The following is a 14,541-nucleotide window of genomic DNA, read 5'->3' on the forward strand; positions in this document are numbered from 1 at the left end:
CATTCGGCGACGGCCTTCATGCCTTTGTGGAGGTTGGTTTTTGCGGTGTGAGGGTCTTTGGTGAGGGAGAGGATCAGTTGGGGCTACGTGGGCGAAGGGTGCCATGTAGATGTTGAACAGCGTCAGGCTGAGGGAAAAGCCCTGGGGTATGCTGCAGATGATCTCAGTGGCACTGGAGCGAAAGAGGGGGGAGGCGGATGCTCTGGGTTCTGCCGGAGAGGAAGGATGTGGTCCAGTCCAGGGCCTTCTCTTGGATTCCGGCGTCATGGAGGCATGAACGTAGCGTGCGGTGGCAGACCGTGTCAAAAGCAGCTGACAGGTCCAAGAGGATGAGGGCTGCGGTTTCTCCGTTGTCAAGCAGGGACCTGATGTCATCGGTGGGGGCAATGAGGGCGGTTTCGGTGCTCTGGTTGCTGCGGAACCCGGACTGGGACGGGTCCAAGATGCTGTTCTCCTCGAGGTAGCGGGTCAGTTTGTTGACGATTTTCTTGGTGACCTTCGCCGGAAACTGGAGCAGGGAGATGGGTCGGAATTTCTTGAGGTCCGTAAAACACAGACCTGGCTGGCAAAGAACAATTTAAAACTAAACACCCTAAAAACAGAATTTCTCTTAATCTCCCCTCCCAACCAAACAACCACCATCCGAGAGTGGATGAAGCACATTACAGCACTCTATGGTCAACCTTTCATCATTGATTCCGCTAAATCACTAGGAATAACCCTGGACAATAAGCTAAATATGCAGAAGCACATCAGCGCTGCAACTAAAGGATCAAATTTCCAGATGAACACCCTGAGAAAATTGAAACCCTTCACTCCGGCAAGTGACTTTAAACAGGCAGTTCAATCTCTAGTAATTTCCAGAGTGGATTATGGGAGTGTTGATCTTTGCGGCCTGCCCAGAACAACAACTGCACCTGTAAGAGCCTCAATCAATACAGCCACCAGACTCATCACAGGCTCCAAAAGAAACTGCCACATTTCCCCTGGCTACCTTTTGAGGCCAGAATCCATTTGAAAATCGCCTGTATGGCACATTAGGCTTTGCATCACAAAACACTGAGATACCTAGCGGAGAAACTGGTACTATCGGGTGGTAACAGATCTACAAGGAGCTCTAACAATCTTCTGCGTAAACCACAACGTTCCTTCTCACGAATGGCTCCCTGGATTTGGAACGCCTTGCCCCCAGAAACGAGACTTTAATACATCTGCAGCTTTTTTCAAAAAAGAAGTTAAATCTATTCTCCTGGCCAAATTCACCTGAACCTTTTATACACTCTTGTAAATATGTGCTGTTCTCTAATATTAATCGCTACTGTATTCACCTAATTCATTGTACTTTTACGTTTTATGTCGATATATTTGCACTGTAAAGCGGTCTAATACCCGCAAGAGTCTTGTTTGCACTGTACAAAACTGTCAAAAATAAATAAATAAATAGTATGCATTATAACAAGAAATTGTATTTCAAAAGTATTAGAGACTTCTAGGGATTCCTTTGGAGACACTGCAGGGAGGGAAGTTTCAAACTGATAAATGCATTTTTCACAGAAAACTAGGGTTGCTGGGGAGTCTAGCAATCAGATTACTTAGACACCAAAGCTTCTCATGGTACAGGCAAAATAGTAAAATGGTCAGACGAAGCAATTGTTGTTTAACAGTGTTTCACAGCAATGCCAGCATAACAACATTATAACAAAGTGCAGCAGACAGCAGGCCAAGTTTCGATCCTAATTGGCTGTTGAGTGTAACCTTCAGACTAACTAGAAGGTATTTTGGGAGCTTTTTGGAAGCCATCCTATCAACAGAAAAAATGGTTCTCAACTGAACAAAAAAGGTCTCCCTTACAACAAGAAAGGTTTCAGTTTTTTCTAAAGATGAGAAAATTAGCTATTTGCCTTAGTTACAACAAAAGTAAGTTCCCGATATTGACACACTGATAAGAAATTGATTGTTTTATGCATCCAGTGTGCTGGTATTGAGGGGACACAAAGAGAAGATAGTACTCTGAAGAGGAGCTCTTGAACAAGACTGCCTACATTTGTTGGCAAAATGGAATGTACTGCCAAGATAAAAACTCTGGTGCACTGTGGAGGTGGTTTTTAAAGCCATCCTCTTGCGAAATGGAAGCCAGTGAAATTCCTACAGACTACGAGAAACCGGCTCAGACTACATCTCTGTAGAGAAGACAACAACAGTACAACAAGGTGTTTTCATTATTGCGTCTACCTGCGTTCAGCATTTCAAACAGACCGAGAGGCAAAGGAAATTGGTTCTTTAGAGTCTGAATTAGGATGTGGGAGATTACTTCTGTATGTCAAGAAGGATTATAAGTATCTGCGCATCATCACTGATGAGCATCAATTTATCAACTTGTGAGCCAACTACTTTTACACAGACACAATATAATGAGCAGGTTATTTGATCAATTAGGTGTATGCACCTTTGATGAGCATATATTTTGGCTACAGAAAGCATTACTCTCCAAATCCTTTGATTAAATATCCGTTACTCGGAAAAAAACACCGGAAGTACCTTTCACTTGCTTACTTTTATAGTCTGTATAACTGGAAACGTTTTTTAGGTCTCCTGGCGTTTAACAGCGCGTCAGCGCTGTGTCCGCCAGGAGATCTTTTGTCAGCGACTCTCATTCCCAGGAGACAGTCCTGGCCACGCGCATCCTTCCAGGCGATTTGTAACTGGAACGCGCGCTGTGGCCAGGCGCTGTCTCCTGGGAAGCGCAAGCACCACACACGCATGCGCATACACACACACACGCGCCCATGCACGCACGCACATACATACATACAGAGACACCACCCCTGACTCATACACACACGCGCGCACACACACAAGTGCACCGAGGCCCCCCCTCCTCCTCCCCCGCCGTCACCGTCGCACACATACGTACACACACACACACGAGCATACACACACACAAGTGCACCAATCGCGCTCCAGAACTTACCTTACCTCAGCATGCGGCGCCCAACCTCCTGCTGGCGCGGCCCCGGGGCTCTACACCGCTCACAGGAGCCCCGGGCCGCGAGACGCTACGACTCCGCCTGCCTCCTCTTCCGGTGTGAACGTGGCCCCGCCCCAGTCACAGGCGACCGTGCCTGACTTCCGGGGCGGCCGCGAGTTCAAAGCTGCGCTGCTGATGTCCGGTCCCAGGGGCCTGTAGCAGGTCCTTATTTCGTGCCACCACTCGCCATGCCCAACCCACTCGCGGTAGCTTGCCTCGCTTTATGGCGGGCGGGGGGGCTTTATGTTTTGGGCGGGGGGGCGACAGATGCCTCTGACTTTGGGGTGATGGGCAGTTCAAAGCTCACAGCATTGGGCTGTAGGGTGGGGAGCGGGGAGGGCGATGGTAGCATGAGGTTGGTTGACCAGAGGCATGTGAGGAAAGAGGAAAGGAAGGCAGAAGGGGCAACCGGAAAAGATCGATCAAAACAGCGAAGATGGCCTCAGTATCCACTAATCTGACCCATAGGATTTTATCGTGAGATGTCAATGCTCTAGGCCAGACAATTAATAGGGAAATCGCGCAGAAATACTTATACTGTCTGGATCCGGACTCAATACTTCTGCATGAAACACATCTGGGGGCATTAAATGGGACTTCATAGGTAGGGGTAGGTTGAAGCTTTTGGCACATCCTGTGTTTATATCCGGCTCACGGGCATGAATTATTTTGCTCATCGATCACTTTCACTCACTGTAACACAGACATTGACGGACTCTGTGGGTTGCTATTCGAGGTGAGTGGAACAGCGAGCAGGTGATGGTGCTATCCTGGTATATCCCCATCCCCAGGGTTGTAAACTAGGGCATTATCCAAGATAGGCAAATGGATGCTACAGTCTGCTGTCTGTGCTCGTCATAGGGAGAGACTTGATTCTGACGATGAGGCCCGAGATGGACAGATTCACATCAACAATGCACCTACGGCGAACCAACAGTAGACTGCATAATTTTACACAGTCGATGGGTCTGATGGACTTCTGTCAGGAGTCGCCTCGGAAGGAACAGCACTACTATCTGCTCAGTCGGATGAGGACAATGTCCCAACTAGATTACTTTCTGGTGCCAGAGGTCCAAGGGGGCAGATTTGGGGACACACACTCCATCTCACAGGGCATATTGAACACCTCTCTTTAATGTACTACACTTGGACTATAACCAGGATCTCCATGGTCGGGTGGCAGTTGGATCCCTGGGAAATCAGAGACTGGAACAGTAAACAACATCTCTGACAAGCGACAGATCAATCTCTTACAGAAAAGGTGCAGTGGGTGAGTGCAGAGTGGTGGGTGAGTGCAGAGTGGTGGGTGAGTGCAGAGTGGTGGGTGAGTGCAGAGTGGTGGGTGAGTGCAGAGTGGTGGTGAGGGCAGAGTGGTGGTGAGGGCAGAGTGGTGGTGAGGGCAGAGTGGTGGTGAGGGCAGAGTGGTGGTGAGGGCAGAGTGGTGGTGAGGGCAGAGTGGTGGTGAGTGCAGAGTGGTGGTGAGTGCAGAGTGGTGGTGATGGTGGTGAGTGCAGAGTGGTGGTGAGTGCAGAGTGGTGGTGAGTGCAGAGTGGTGAGGGCAGAGTTTTATTTTTGATTTAAAGAAAAAAAATGTCATGAGCAATGCCAATAGCTCTACCTTTAATGATGCCGAGACCATTGCATTGCAAATGCTTGTGTTGCTGACTATGCTTCCCGGGAGACAGCACAGGCCGCGCGCAAAGGCGATCGGCGTAGGCCACGCGCGCGCGAACACGCTCAGCTGCCGTCTCCTGGGAAGCTCCAACACCCTACATGCATGCGCATACGCAGAGACACACACACACACACACACGAGCGCCCATGCACGCATGCACCCCCACATAAAGAGAACTCACCCCTGCTGTCGCATACACACACACACACACACACACGTGCACCAAGCGCCCCCCCCCCACTTACCGCTACTCCGGTCTTCAGCTGCCACCGCGGGGCTCTCTCTAGGGCATGGGCTTCTCTCCGTGGGCGCGGCTTCTCTCCGTGGGCGCGGCTTCTCTCCGTGGGCGCGTGCGCCCGCGGTTCGATCCCCGGCCGCTCCTCCTCACACGTGGGTGTCCTCCCTGACGGTTGCATGCGTCAGCACCCGCGTAGCTAGGGGGGGGCGAGGGCGTGGTGAGGTGCCCTCGGGGGAGGAGGAGGCCGTTGTTTTGGGTTTGCGGACAGTCGCAGAATCGAAAGCAGACTTTCAGTGAGTGTTTTTTTCATTTATTTTTTAAATCGATTGTTATGACTATGCTTTTGTCCCTGCCTGTTCAGCTTCATTACAATAGCGATTGCGAAAGCTATAAATTTCAGTGCTGCTTTTTCTTGCAGCATTTACCATCTTTATACAACAATTCAGAGTTTGATAACAAATTAATGTAACACATTGTAATATACAATGCCAATAGCTCAAACTTTAAAGCTGGGAGACCTATTGCATTGTAAATGCTTGTTTCCTCAGGCAAGATGCATAGTCTCGATTCACCAAAGTAGATTCAACTTAAATGTGCTCTGTTGAACATTAGCAAGCGATACATAATTCAGCTTCATCTAACAGAGAATGCAAAAAACAGATATAACAAACCTGCACAGTGCTATGAGATGACCCAAGAAGATTTTCCACGGAATCCAAAGACTAGATCACTAAATCCACCTTCTTACCTCTGAGGCAAGGGTCCAGATCTTGTGGAGTTTGATGTTACAAACACATATACCATCTAGTAAAGTTCACTTCAAAATAAAAAGAGGACTTTTAGGTTAAGGAAATCACTCTCTGCAGTTGTAAACTCCACAATTATCAAAGTTGACAACCAAACAGTGTTTAGCTTCTGCATTAGTTCCAACAACTCCAATTACAATGCACGAATAAATGGCTGCCCAAATCACACAAATGAAATGCGTGGTTGCAAGGAGATTTTACACAACGAACCACAAACTTTCAGATTTGCAGACGATACAGAAACACCTCTTGCTCCAATGCAGACACAATTAACCAACAACTGAACTCTTGTTCTGCGGGCACACATACTTTCATTTATTCTTTTACCCTAGGCAGTTGTGCCCCACTAAAAAATGACTAAAAAATATAAGCCACAGCCAACGTACACTGACAACTAATGGATGCTTCTCTTAGTCTTCTTTCTTGGTTTATCTTACCAGACATTGATCGGGATAAGAGATGATACAACACATAGAATCAGTAAGGTAAATGCGTACCGACTTTTAAGCACAACTGATCAATTGAACAATAGTTGCAACTTCAGAGTGGCAAAAGGCCCAAGGCTAGACTCAAAACTGCCACAGAGTTAAGAGCAAGTCCATTTCCACTGCACGACATGGTAAGCATTCAAATGGATCAGAAAATGCACATGCAGGAGCTCATCCTGGTGCAAGCGTGTCGTCATGCTTTAAGAGTTTCCACAATGTTTGCATAGTGTATTAAAAAAAACACCACAGCCTTAAAAGATGCACGTCATTTATATCAATTATGGCAGCATATGGCGGAAATATACGTGCCCGACAGTACCAGATGTCGCAACAAAATAAGAATCGTTGATGTAGAAGCTGATGAAAAGAACGTGGAAGGTTTTAGAAAAAAAATGACGAAGCTAAACTGCGCACGGCTCTCAAATGCTTTCCAAATCTTTGAAAGCAGTGTTGAGCTTGTTCCAGATGGCGAACCCCAGATTAGCAAGAATATCTCCTGGCACCTGAAGCAGAGCTCTCATGCTGCAACAGATGAGCTCCGAGAAAGGGTGTGTAGCCTTGTGTTTTCCTTCATCTGCAAACACATTTGGTGGCAAGGAGGCAGGACATAATTGATAAAACATTTGCCAGTGGAGCTTCAACACAACAACATATGGTTCACTTTTAAGAAGCAGCGTAAATTATATGCAGTTCGTTCACACACCGCTTTTTAAAAGAATGAAGACTGAGCTTTTGCAGAACATACAATTACATGTATTTTGTATGCATACAGAGAAACCGAGTGCAAATGCTTTATAACAGATAAGTATATGCCTCGGCAGTGAAAATAAATGTGGCCCAATTGAACAGGTTACTAGTAACAAGCCAACAACTAAACCGTACATTCATCAATGTGTTCTCTAATAGCACAACTGCCAAATTACACGTTATCATTTTGGCAGAGCTTAACTAATGTTACAGAAGAGAATGACTCTGGCAATACTCACATGACACATTTACCTCAAGTGCCCGGTTTTGGTCAAGTACCTTTTCTATAACTACTACACATGAAAAACACTATAAAGCATAAGCCATGTTTTGCAGATCAACCGAGTAATACACTATTTATTTCAGTTGCTCTGTGAGGGGAATTATTCAGCATTGGTTTAATCCGCTTCCATAGAACCCATATGCCAGCAGCTGGCTCATCCATGTATAAAATTAACAGAAGAAAATTCCCTTTGGGACTCCTCAATAGCATACAGTCGATCTCAAATATCACTCACACCTCACTCATATATTAAATTATTGAAAATGCCAAAGAAAAGTATATAAATGTTTTATTCACCAAGTGAATGCAATAAAAAGATGTTTTCACATTCCCTATATAATAAAAAATACTCAGCTAATCTTTAAAGGACCAAACATTTTTTTGGGCACAAAATCTTAAAAATTACTTAATAAAGCACATCAAGGGGATAACTGTTTCACAATTCAACATCATAATCAAAAAGCATTTAATGCACAATTAAAAACATATCATTTGTAAATGAACATTTCATAACAATGGAGATATATATATACATTTACTTCATCATTGTGGGTTTAAACTAATTGGTCCTGTTACAGTAATTCAAGGCAATAATGCCTTTTCTTTGCACCAAGAAGAATTAGGAGGATTCCAACATCAGAGCTGCCAAACTTGCAGTCCTGGCCTTGACCCAACATCCTGTGATTCGCTCAGTTAATTTCCCTGTGTGCCCCGCTCAATCACCAAAAAATGTGCAATGTAATCTGGGTGCATTTTAAGCGCTCTAATGCAAAACTAAACAAAATCACATTTGCTTTCAAGTGCATTGAAACTAAAAGGGTTCTATGCCTGTTATAACTATACCTGTCTGCTAGAAAGCACCAGTACTGTTCTATTATAATGTATGCAATTGTTAATCTTAATTTCTTTTTTTTTCCCGCATATGGCTGGCATGGATATGCAGTAGCCCTTTTGTGCTTTTTATTTATGTGGAATACGACTGCAAAAACTTAACTATGATACTAGAACGCCAAGGACAGATCTCTTCGTTTTGCAAATGCTTGATTATTGTGTTATAGACCCATAAGCCTTGCATGCTTTCGTGAGAGACCCACTGGTGTGACAGGATTAGTCTGCCAACTACACATTATGACCTTTCAAAGTAGGCACCAAGAAGCTTGTGTTCCCCACCTCTGACACATCAACATTTTCTACAATAAAAGATGTCCATGGGGTTAACCAGCTACTAAGTTGGTATCTATATTACAAACACAAACATACATCAGTCATTATTCACCAGCATGGTCCTGATTTTGTCTTTTCAGATGACTGGGGAAATATTAAGTTTTATGATTTTGATAAGTATCTAATTATACAACAAATACACGAAACCAGATAAATACTTCTAACAAAGTAATGGTTTAATTTCAGGCCCTATGTAGCACACAAGGACAGGGATTCCTGTGTTTCTGGAGTTCAGTGGTGCAAGTTTAAAGAAAAACATCAAACTTTGTTATCAATAATGTCTTAAGATCAAGGCATTTAATTCTTCAAATTGAGGTCGTCAAAGAAGAGGCATCATCTCGCTCACCGTGTAGCCACTCGTAGATTTTAACACCTGTGCAGATAAAACTATATGTACTTGAAAGAACCCTCAAAAGCATGCTGCTAGAGGTACCAGATCATATTGGTCACCCCTTACTTGTGGATCCAAGCTGGACCAACTTTCACTTAAAGCACACAACCATTTATGCAAACAAATTAAATGAAACACCATTTATTTTGCTATATGACAATGTCAAAGCAGTGATTTTGCCACCATGTTGAGAGCAAGTGGAGAAGGGAACGCTCCATCAGTCTCCATGTGAACGGAGGCTAAGCAGAGACTTAGGTAATTTGTAGCTCCTCCTAACCGAAACATTCACGAAGTGAAGTTTAGGCGCAGGTGTTTTGGAACATTGGTACATTTTAAAAAGTTGAAACGTGTGGGTGTAATCATGGATGCAGACCTGAGATTGAACTCAAGGATACATAGTATGGATCAAGACGCGGGGAGAGTGGGATACTCAGTGAAAGTGCTCCACATTCCAAGCAGGAGCACAAACAACTGTGAGATGAACTATGGGAAGAGGAAGACGCATGCAACTGTGCCAAGTGCACCTTATGTTACAATAACTAAAAGGACTCAAGAAGCTTTAACTGTACAATATGCTGCGAACACAATGAGAAAATTGTACTTCTCAATGAAGATGGGGCAGAGTAATTAACCTAGTTGGATATCTTTTTGTTTTGGCATAAACTTGAAAACATAAAAGGATTAATTAATAAAAAATATATTATATTTTTTAAATGCACGATAGTGAAACTTTTTATCTTGCAGCTTAAGAACTAAAGAAAACGTTCTCACATTCCATCTCCAAGAATTGCATTATAGTTGTGAAATAAAAACTGGGTAAATAAAAATTTAGACCATGTCAATGGACTATGTGCAGGGTCCAGTGTAACCTAATCAATAGCCCACAAAAAACACAATGTCAAAAGTAGTATATGCAGTTACGGGCAAGTCATATGGTCTACAAACCAGCCCTCCTCCCCCTTTAAAAAAAAACTGGTTTGGGTGCCAGTTTGATCCATAACGGAATTCAAGGGGGGGCTGCATGTTGTTTAAAAGTATAACTGGACAGACGTCAGAATATCTTCAAAATAAGACTGACTAATATTCTCCATCAAGAACTCTGAAATAGCGTACTAGACTACATCAATACCAACTTCATTTCTAAACGTCAGAAATCCTGAGTTTTCTCGATGTTTCATACATTGGTTTTCAAGTTTGTTTGATTCTATTTTTCATACAACGACGATGGCAGTGGTTTAGATTTCGTTTTGATGGCTTTCTTTTTTAGCTTAACTTTTTATGCTATAGTTTTTTTTTTTTAAACCTTCATTTTCAGACTTTGGAAAATACAAAAGGCAAAGCCCCCCACCCACCCCCAACCCCAACCCCCTCAGCCCCCCCCCCCCCCCCCCCCACATAGGCATCATTAAAAAACAGCAGTACACAATTCGATGGAATCATTACGGAACTCCACGGAAAAAGACCACATCTGTAAACAGGAAGTCCATGTGACAAAGAAGCATCACCAAGAGTACATTACAAAACACGTGAGGAATTCAGGTCAGGTCTTATGACTCGCACCCTACAGACAGGTACTCATATACTTGCATCCCCCTCCCCCTCCGGGCCGGAGTCAGGTGCAGAGAACAGCTCGCCACTGGTCCCCTCCGAATCAGATTGAAACTCCGGGCCAAACCCTGCCATACACATGGTTCTCCAAACCAACAGGTCTTCCTGCAATTTGTCATCTTTTCTGGAGCACTGCATATGTGTTTCCTCAGCTAGTACCAACTCCCTCACATCCTTAAGCCAAATGTCTACCTCAGGGGCCCTTTGTCCCATCCACGTAATAGCGACCCTACGCCTAGCTAAAACTAGCATCAACTGCAGCAACTTATACGGGAGTTTCCGTTTCCTGGGCTTAGGTACCAATCCCAACAGACAGTGCAAGGGTGACAAGTCAACTCGGAGGCTGGTAGCGGCCGCTATACGACCCACTACCCCCGCCCAGAAGCTCCCCACCAGGGAACAATCCCAGGCCATATGTAGGAATCCTGCCCCTCCTGCGCCACACCTGGGTTAATTGTCCCGTCTGTCCGTCGAATATCGGCTTACCACTTTGGGGGTAAGATAGGTGCAATGAAGAAAACTGACGTGAACGAGCTTGAAGAGAGCATTACAAGACACTCGCCTTGTCAAGGTCCCTATGCGTTTCCGCTGACCCTGGTCCAGGGGTGCACCCAGGTCCCTTTCCCAGGCCACCCATGACGGCGGGACAGGGTGGCTAAATCGCGTTTCATCGCCGGGTACAACAAAGTAATCAATTTACATCCCCTGCCACAGGATAATATGATGTGAAGTGTATGGGTCGTCTGGGGGGTCTCCGGACACTGCGGCCAGATCGTTTGCACAATGGAGCGCAGGCCCTGGTATTAAAGAAATTGCCCTCCACTGAGGCCAAAAGTTTCCTCCGCCTGCTCATAAGTCAGGAAGCTGTCCGAGGGGAACAGGTCCACAAGCAACTCACAACCCCCTTCCCTCCATGCACGGAAGGACATCTGACTCTCCACCTCCAGCATAGGGGGAAAGATCCAAATCAGCTACTCCCTATGAAAGGGCGGCGAGCGCAGGACCCTCTCCACGAAACGTTGTCATACACTAGCCGTGTGCCGCACCACATACGGTAGCCCGGGCGGAGCCCCTGTACCCCGCATCAGTGCCTGCTGAAGCTCCTGCGCTGTGGCCCGCCCAGTGAGCAGTTCCGTCTCCCACGTATCAGTGTCCGCAAACCATCTGGCCGCCGGAAGGAGCTGTGCTGCATAATAATAAAGGTCAAAGAGTGGGGCCTCCAGATCTCCCTCCTCAAAGGAGCGCACCACGGTGCTCAGGGCCACCCTGCTACGCCGTCCCGCCCACAGCAGGGACGTGAGAAGTGAATTGAGGGTTCTAAACACCCTCGGCGGGAGGGGGCACAGCGAATTCTGAAGAATATACAGCATTCTCTGCAGCATCACCATTTTGCCAATGGCCAGCCGCCCCATGGGGGAGAGTGGCAAAACATTCCAACATTTTACCGACTGTTGCAGCGAGGCAATCACTCTGTCCGCATTGCGGGCAAGGGACTGATCCTCTGTTGGTATCACGTGAATGCCCAAATATCTAAAGCTGGCCAGTTCCCAACGTAACCCCTTCTCCAGTAAATCCTCCATGCGCACAGTGTCAAATCCCGAAAGCGGAAAAATCTGAGATTTATTGCGATTGAGCCGCAGGCCCGACGCCTGCCCAAAGGAGTCAAGGAGATGTAACAACCGTGGAAGGGCCTCTCTAGGGGTGGATAAGTAGAACAACGCGTCATCCACGTAGAGCGACAAAACATTACAGGTGTCGCCTACCACGATGCCCCACTGATTGAGCTCAGTGCGAATCTTAACCACGAAAGGCTCTATAGCCAGGGCGAAAAGCAACGGCGACAAGGGGCAACCCGGTCTCGTTCCCCGTCCCAGCTGCCACTCCTCCGATCTCACTCCGCCAAGTCGGACCCGGGCACGGGGGGGGGGGGGGGGGGGGGGATTATACAAAATCTCAATCCAGTGAGCGAAGTTGGGTCCAAAGCCCATCTTCCGGAGTACCTCCTGCAGATAGCCCCAATCAACCGTATCGAAGGCCTTGGCCAGATCTATAGAGACCAACACCGGTTGCTCTTCCCTACCGCTCACCTCGTGCTGTATGTGGTTTAACCGTCTCAGGTTCATCGCCGTATTACGACCCGGTATAAAACCGCAGTGGTCCTGATGCACCTAGTGTTCCATGTGTGGCGCCAGCCGAGTAGCCAACAGCTTGGTCAATATTTTAACATCAGTGTTGATCATAGTGATGGGGCAGTATGAGGAAGGGTCATGCTTGTCCCCCCCCTGGCTTGAGAATCATACAGATCTCCCCCTGATCCATGCTCCTCGGAAGCACTCCCCCCTCAAAGGCCTCTAGATAGACCTGCAACAGGAGTGGCGCCAATCTTTCCCTTAACTCATAGTAGAACTCCGGGGGGAAACCATTGCTCCCCGGTGATTTGGCACGCGGCAAGCGAGCCAGCGCTCCCTCCTGTATCTGCAATAGAGTCAGGCTCGAATCCAGGTCCTCACAGTCCGAGTCCAAAAGGGTCGGCATGAGCAACCCCTGCAAATAGGGGAGATAAGTGGCCGCCGAAATGGCTGGGTCCGCCTGATACACTAGCTGCAGATGGGACTGGAGGACCTCAAGGAGGGCCCGTTCGAATTAAACTATTGCGCCCGCCTGGTCGCGTAGGGCAACAATACGTTCGGGTGACTGCTCCAGTTTCAGGATCCAGGCCAAAATCTTCCCCGACTTGTCCCCCTCTCGGTAAAGGCGTTGCCTATATTGGCCCAGGGTATACCTGTCCAACCGATCTAGGACATCATGTATCCGGGCTCGAGCCGCTTGTTCCTCCCGCCGCTGGGGACCACTAGGGTGGACCACCAATTGGGCACTCAAGAGAGCGTCCTCCTCCCTCTGCAGGTCGCGAAGGAGCTGCTTTCGAACTCCATAGGTAAGCCCCATATAAGCGCCGCGCACCACTGCCTTAAGGGCCTCCCACCTGGTAGCCAGGGACAGCGTCCAATCTCGTCAGTTGATATCCGTGTAGTCCTCTATCGCCTTATCTACATGCGCCCTACCCACCTGGTACCGGAGGATGTCCACCGAGAGCCTCCAGGTGCGAGGTCGAACCAAGTCTCTCTCATGAAGGAGCTCCAGCCCCTGGGGGTCCACTCGCTACAGTCTCCAGGACCAGCGGGCCGTCAGTGGCGCGGCCTCAGCCGTTACCAGAAGTGTATCTGGGACCAGGATATCATCTTGTTCAAGAGGGAGCACAGCCCCCAGGTCATCGGCCACTTCCACCGGTCCCAAGTTCAGGGCTCCATCCTCGCCAACCAGAACTCTGTCGCTCTCCTGACTGGGCGCCGCCGCCTGCCGCTGCGTCTCCTGAGTAGGCGGGAGCCCCATCTCCCTCGGGGGACCCCACGCTCTCTTTTATGCTGTAGTTTACTATACATTATCTGCATTACACTCTGTTCCCATGTTTGTTATTTTGAATGTTATATTTGGATTCTGTGGCAGAGTACCTAAAATCGATTAATTTGCTCATGTGCAATTCACAAACAAGCCCAAAAAAAGCCCCCCAAAAAACCACCCTGAACACCTGAACATTCAATGCAAACGCTGGAACTATTTATGGGGCGGAGGGGGGGAGGAAGAGGGGGGGGAAGGGTTGGCCATACCTTAAAATTTTGGTTTAATTTTTTCACATCTGCTGTGTTTCCAAACATTGAAGTCAACTGTCAGGCTGCTGCTTTTACTTTTAACATGGATATTGTTGTTTAGTTTTCCTTCCCGGATTTAAAAATGGGACCAAGTATTGCTGGTGAGAAAGGAAAGGCTGAAGATGTCATTTTTTAGGTCAAAGCCTAGCAGACAGGACAAAGGTCTGGTATGCTGACACATCTGGAGGACATTCTGAAAGTTACTCTGGGAATGCGTTTTGAACAATGCTTACCATTGGCTTTACGGTTTGTGACCCACATTTGCTTGCTTTCTATTTGCAGGCTTTTTAGGTCTCGTCTTGCGTTAGAAGCGCACATTCGCTGCTCTCGCCATGACGAGGGCCTT

The 14,541-nt window shown here is 47.0% G+C and overlaps 1 protein-coding gene across 1 annotated transcript in view; it reads right to left on the reverse strand.

Annotated features, from left to right (window-relative positions):
- ANKRD12 (ankyrin repeat domain 12) overlaps positions 1 to 14,541 on the reverse strand; it is a 429,381-nt gene that overhangs the window by 373,080 nt on the left and 41,760 nt on the right. The gene's annotated exons all lie outside the window — the stretch shown is intronic.

The sequence above is a fragment of the Lissotriton vulgaris genome, chromosome 4_1, assembly GCF_964263255.1.
Source record: "Lissotriton vulgaris chromosome 4_1, aLisVul1.2, whole genome shotgun sequence".
In the NCBI taxonomy this organism is placed as follows: Eukaryota; Metazoa; Chordata; class Amphibia; order Caudata; family Salamandridae; genus Lissotriton; species Lissotriton vulgaris.